This window comes from Cherax quadricarinatus, chromosome 39 (assembly GCF_038502225.1).
Source record: "Cherax quadricarinatus isolate ZL_2023a chromosome 39, ASM3850222v1, whole genome shotgun sequence".
NCBI classification, from domain to species: Eukaryota; Metazoa; Arthropoda; class Malacostraca; order Decapoda; family Parastacidae; genus Cherax; species Cherax quadricarinatus.
Genome location: NC_091330.1, coordinates 1958907 through 1965000, shown reverse-complemented (window position 1 = coordinate 1965000; position 6094 = coordinate 1958907). Strand labels below are relative to the sequence as shown.

Here is a 6094-nt window from a genome sequence, read left to right as displayed (position 1 = left end):
AATAATCCATTAGAAAATAGGATTACATTTGAAGGATCTGGCATCAGAATTATTATAATTAAGACAAATTATTTTTCTTGATAGCACATTATTATTGCTGCTGAAAGCACGTCATTAGGGTGTGGTTTTGAGAACTCTGTGAACACATTAGAGAGTAGCCAAGATATTGAAAGTGAGGCGCCATCGAAGGTCAAGACTAACCCAAGTACAAGGTAGAGGCGCCACCTCTAGCCACTCAGATCACACCCTGTAGATGAAAGTGCATGGTTCACCAGTGAAGGAGGAGGGAGCCAAATAAGTGCGAGGAGGAGCCAGGTGGAGGCGGCGAGGGCTCCTTAACATGTTTTATCAGCTGTGGGATGAATGCTGGTGCTGCATAATCCAAGACATGCCTAACATTGATCGCATATATGGTAATGAATGACTTAAAAGTCCTGGAAGCTGTTCCTAGATTTACCAAAAGAACATTTGCTGCAGAGGTTATTCGGTTGGTTATGTGCTTCTGGCGATATGCTCGGCACTATGCTCACCCCTAAATCCTTCTCTGTGAGGTTTACAGCCTCTGTCACCAGAGCTTATGCTCAGTTTTCGGTCTGCTTGCCCCTTCCTCAATTTTCATAACCTTGCATTTACTGGGGTTAAGTTCACGTAGCCACTTGTTTGACCAGTCCAGGTCTATTTGTAGCCTTTCCTTGTCCTCATCTATTTCTATTCTCTTCATTAATTTAACATTCTCTCCAAGCAGGTATACGTCTATCTCTTCTAGTACGCCATTCACATACTATATCAGAAACCGATCCTTGTGGAGCCCCACTCGTTACACTTTCGCAATCTGACATCCCTTCCTGAACTACCACTATCTTATTCTTGCCAGCTCCTCAAGTTTTTGTCCCACTCTCTCGTGAGGTACATTATTATTACAATAAAAATTAAGCGCTTAACCCACAAGGGTCATACAATATCAGTCCAAGAAACTGCAATACACTCATCCCTCTCATTCTTGTCTCACTTCTGGTACTTTGTCAGAGAACTCCAGCAAATTTGTGAAACAAGATCTGCCATCTCTAAACCTATGCTGGTTACAGTTTACGAACTCGCTTTTCCCTATGTTACGTTAGGTTAGGCAAAATTCGTCAAGGAACAGGACAAGTGTTTCATGTTGCTGGTCCTAGTCATATGATGACCCCCCACTGCTGTTTGTCCAAGGCCTTTCCCTGGCTTACCGGTCCACCCTTTTAAAAAATAAGATTTAGTTTCTCCAAGTGCGCCTACACTCTCATATAGATTATCAAGTGTCCTGTATCTGCTGATTTCCTGTAGATTTTAAATAAAGGTCCAAACAGTGCTTTTGTTCCCTCTCCCAGAATCTATGGTGACACTTCGTAGGGTCCCCGTTGGTGTGCTCTTTCTCTTTGACTCATCTACATGCGTCCGTATATGCATGTATGTGTGTATGTATTCATTTATTTGTTTATAGGGGTAGAGACTCTCCTCCTAAACCACTTTAATCGGCATCACTGACTTCTGGCCTCTTGGGCCTAATCATATCCACTCTTGAAGCTGCACTGAATCTGCCTCCACTTTCAACCATCTTAAGACTAAACAAATACTTCCTTACATCCTTATGGAATCATAAGTGTTTTCAACTTCCCCGTGTGTGTGTGTGTGTGTGTGTGTGTGTGTGTGTGTGTGTGTGTGTGTGTGTGTGTGTTACTCACCTAGTTGAGGTTGCGGGGGTCGAGTCCGAGCTCCTGGCCCCGCCTCTTCACTGATCGCTACTAGGTCACTCTCCCTGAGCCTGAGCTTTATCATACCTCTGCTTAAAGCTATGTATGGATCCTGCCTCCACTACATCACTTCCCAAACTATTCCACTTCCTGACTACTCTGTGGCTGAAGAAATACTTCCTAACATCCCTGTGATTCATCTGTGTCTTCAGCTTCCAACTGTGTCCCCTTGTTACTGTGTCCCATCTCTGAAACATCCTGTCTTTGTCCACCTTGTCAATTCCTCTCAGTATTTTGTATGTCGTTATCATGTCCCCCCTATCTCTCCTGTCCTCCAGTGTCGTCAGGTTGATTTCCCTTAACCTCTCCTCGTAGGACATACCTCTTAGCTCTGGGACTAGTCTTGTTGCAAACCTTTGCACTTTCTCTAGTTTCTTTACGTGCTTGGCTAGGTGTGGGTTCCAAACTGGTGCCGCATACTCCAATATGGGCCTAACATACACGGTGTACAGGGTCCTGAATGATTCCTTATTAAGATGTCGGAATGCTGTTCTGAGGTTTGCTAGGCGCCCATATGCTGCAGCAGTTATTTGGTTGATGTGCGCTTCAGGAGATGTGCCTGGTGTTATACTCACCCCAAGATCTTTTTCCATGAGTGAGGTTTGTAGTCTCTGGCCCCCTAGACTGTACTCCGTATGCGGTCTTCTTTGCCCTTCCCCAATCTTCATGACTTTGCACTTGGTGGGATTGAACTCCAGGAGCCAATTGCTGGACCAGGTCTGCAGCCTGTCCAGATCCCTTTGTAGTTCTGCCTGGTCTTCGATCGAGTGAATTCTTCTCATCAACTTCACGTCATCTGCAAACAGGGACACCTCAGAGTCTATTCCTTCCGTCATGTCGTTCACAAATACCAGAAACAGCACTGGTCCTAGGACTGACCCCTGTGGGACCCCGCTGGTCACAGGTGCCCATTCTGTGTGGGCACCACTCTGTGTGTGTGTGTGTGTGTGTGTGTGTGTGTGTGTGTGTGTGTATGTGTGTGCGCGCGCGCCCGCGTTTGTGATTGTGAGAACGAGTCTCTAGCTGGGCTGGCGGCACAGTGGCGCCGCCAAACCATGTCAACATCCACCATCAAACACCAGCTGTCAACATCCACCATCAACACCAGCTGTCAACATCCACCATCAACACCAGCTGTCAACATCCACCATCAACACCAGCTGTCAACATCCACCATCAACACCAACTGTCAACATCCACCATCAACACCAGCTGTCAACATCCACCATCAACACCAGCTGTCAACATCCATCAACACCAGCTGTCAGCATCCACCATCAACACCAGCTGTCAACATCTACCATCAACACCAGCTGTCAACATCCACCATCAACACCAGCTGTCAGCATCCACCATCAACACCAGCTGTCAGTATCCATCAACACCAGCTGTCAGCATCCACCATCAGCACCAGCTGTCAGCATCCACCATCAACACTAGGTATCAACATGTACCATGAACAACAAGCGATACAAGCAACATGTCGATGAGGCAGAGAGAGAGAGAGAGAGAGAGAGAGAGAGAGAGAGAGAGAGAGAGAGAGAGAGAGAGAGAGAGAGAGAGAGAGAGAGAGAGAGAGAGAGAGAGATTATTATTATTACAATCAAGGGGGAAGCGCTAAACCCGGAGGATTATACAGCGCCTGGGGGGGTATGTGGAAGGCATTCAGGCTTAATTTGGGGAACTGGAGCATAGATCCAATTCCCTAAATCAAGAGCCCCTCACCAACATCAAGGAACCTTCCTTGAGGGGAGAGAGAGAGAGAGAGAGAGAGAGAGAGAGAGAGAGAGAGAGGATGCTCTCAGACAATAACAATCGCCTGCCGGCAAGGTGAATGTAATTGACCACGTCGCTTCTGTCATTCATGCAGACACACCGCCTATAGTATACATGGCACGCAGCAAGTATTGCAACTCTCCGCAACCCAGCGAATTCAAATCGCCAAGTATGAGAATGTTGGCGACCTCTCTCAGGTCATAACTCAGCCATGTCTCTCCTGTTATGTCCCTGAGGCCATCTCACACTTCGCTTCTCAAACATCCCGTGGGCAATTTTCCCTGTTGACACTGCAGCTAACGCGCATGTAGTGTTAGCGGAAGTAATTAAATATTACTGGGTTTGTTGTATCTGAGGGGGAACGAGGTGGTGAGATGTGGCAACCAGTGTCTTCCTCATACCGGCCAGCGTTGCCACGTCTCCACCACACATACTCAACACACCCTCAACACCTACATAATTACTCCCACGACCCAGTTTATAGTAATTTATAGTAATTTAGTGAGATAATTGTGTCCCCCACCTAATACATGATCATTACAACAGACAAATGATGAGGGGAAACTGAAGAACATGTGTGTGGAATTAGTGGGTCGCATTACGATTGCAGAACATGATAGGTGGAAGTGACGGCGTCCCTTGCTTAAGGTGACACTACAGAACGACACGCAAAATATTTAATTCACAATTTTCCCCCCTCACACCTAAGCATTCATATCACACTCATTTATTTCCATGAACCTACAAGAGTGTGGCAGTGTCCTCGTGCGGAGAGTGTTCATTTAGTTGACAGATGGTCATGTCAGTTTGTGCTTGTCCATCACAAGTCAACTTACCCGCCATCTTATAGTAATACTGTAAATACTCACCTCCTCTATCATTTTAATTCTAAAACGATACATGTAATAGTACTCCTACTAATAAATATTACTTTATTTTGTTACTGACAATTTATTATCATCATCAGTGTTGGGCCTGGTGGCTAAAACTCTCGCTTCAAACGGCGAAGGTCCGGGTTCAATTCTTGGGATCTTAATACAGGGGATTCTTCACTTGCCTAAACCTTTTGGCATGACCTACTTCCACATTGGTCAAATGTGACACCACCTTAACACAAGCCTATCCGATGTTATCCTGACGCCAAATGACTTCGAACAGGCGATAAATGACATGCTCATGCACTCTGCCCCAGGGCCAGACTCATGGAACTCCGTGTTCATCAAGAACTGCAAGAAGCCCCTATCACGAGCCTTTTCCATCCTATGGAGAGGGAGCATGGACACGGGGGTCGTCCCACAGTTACTAAAAACAACAGACATAGCCCCACTCCACAAAGGGGGCAGTAAAGCAACAGCAAAGAACTACAGACCGATAGCACTAACATCCCATATCATAAAAATCTTTGAAAGGGTCCTAAGAAGCAAGATCACCACCCATCTAGAAACCCATCAGTTACACAACCCAGGGCAACATGGGTTTAGAACAGGTCGCTCCTGTCTGTCTCAACTATTGGATCACTACGACAAGGTCCTAAATGCACTAGAAGACAAAAAGAATGCAGATGTAATAGATACAGACTTTTCAAAAGCCTTCGACAAGTGTGACCATGGCGTAATAGCGCACAAAATGCGTGCTAAAGGAATAACAGGAAAAGTCGGTCGATGGATCTATAATTTCCTCACTAACAGAACACAGAGAGTAGTCGTCAACAGAGTAAAGTCCGAGGCTGCTACGGTGAAAAGCTCTGTTCCACAAGGCACAGTACTCGCTCCCATCTTGTTCCTCATCCTCATATCCGACATAGACAAGGATGTCAGCCACAGCACCGTGTCTTCCTTTGCAGATGACACCCGAATCTGCATGACAGTGTCTTCCATTGCAGACACTGCAAGGCTCCAGGCGGACATCAACCAAATCTTTCAGTGGTCTGCAGAAAACAATATGAAGTTCAACGATGAGAAATTTCAATTACTCAGATATGGTAAACACGAGGAAATTAAATCTTCATCAGAGTACAAAACAAATTCTGGCCACAAAATAGAGCGAAACACCAACGTCAAAGACCTGGGAGTGATCATGTCGGAGGATCTCACCTTCAAGGACCATAACATTGTATCAATCGCATCTGCTAGAAAAATGACAGGATGGATAATGAGAACCTTCAAAACTAGGGAGGCCAAGCCCATGATGACACTCTTCAGGTCACTTGTTCTATCTAGGCTGGAATATTGCTGCACACTAACAGCACCTTTCAAGGGAGGTGAAATTGCTGACCTAGAAAATGTACAGAGAACCTTCACGGCGCGCATAACGGAGATAAAACACCTCAATTACTGGGAGCGCTTGAGGTTCCTAAACCTGTATTCCCTGGAACGCAGGCGGGAGAGATACATGATTATATACACCTGGAAAATCCTAGAGGGACTAGTACCGAACTTGCACACGAAAATCACTCACTACGAAAGCAGAAGACTTGGCAGACGATGCAACATCCCCCCAATGAAAAGCAGGGGTGTCACTAGCACGTTAAG

At 45.8% G+C, this 6094-nt stretch overlaps 1 protein-coding gene across 1 annotated transcript in view; it reads right to left on the bottom strand.

Moving 5' to 3' along the window:
• The window catches only part of Hil (peptidase hillarin), a 114471-nt gene that overhangs the window by 72387 nt on the left and 35990 nt on the right, over positions 1-6094 (bottom strand). The window lies entirely within an intron of this gene.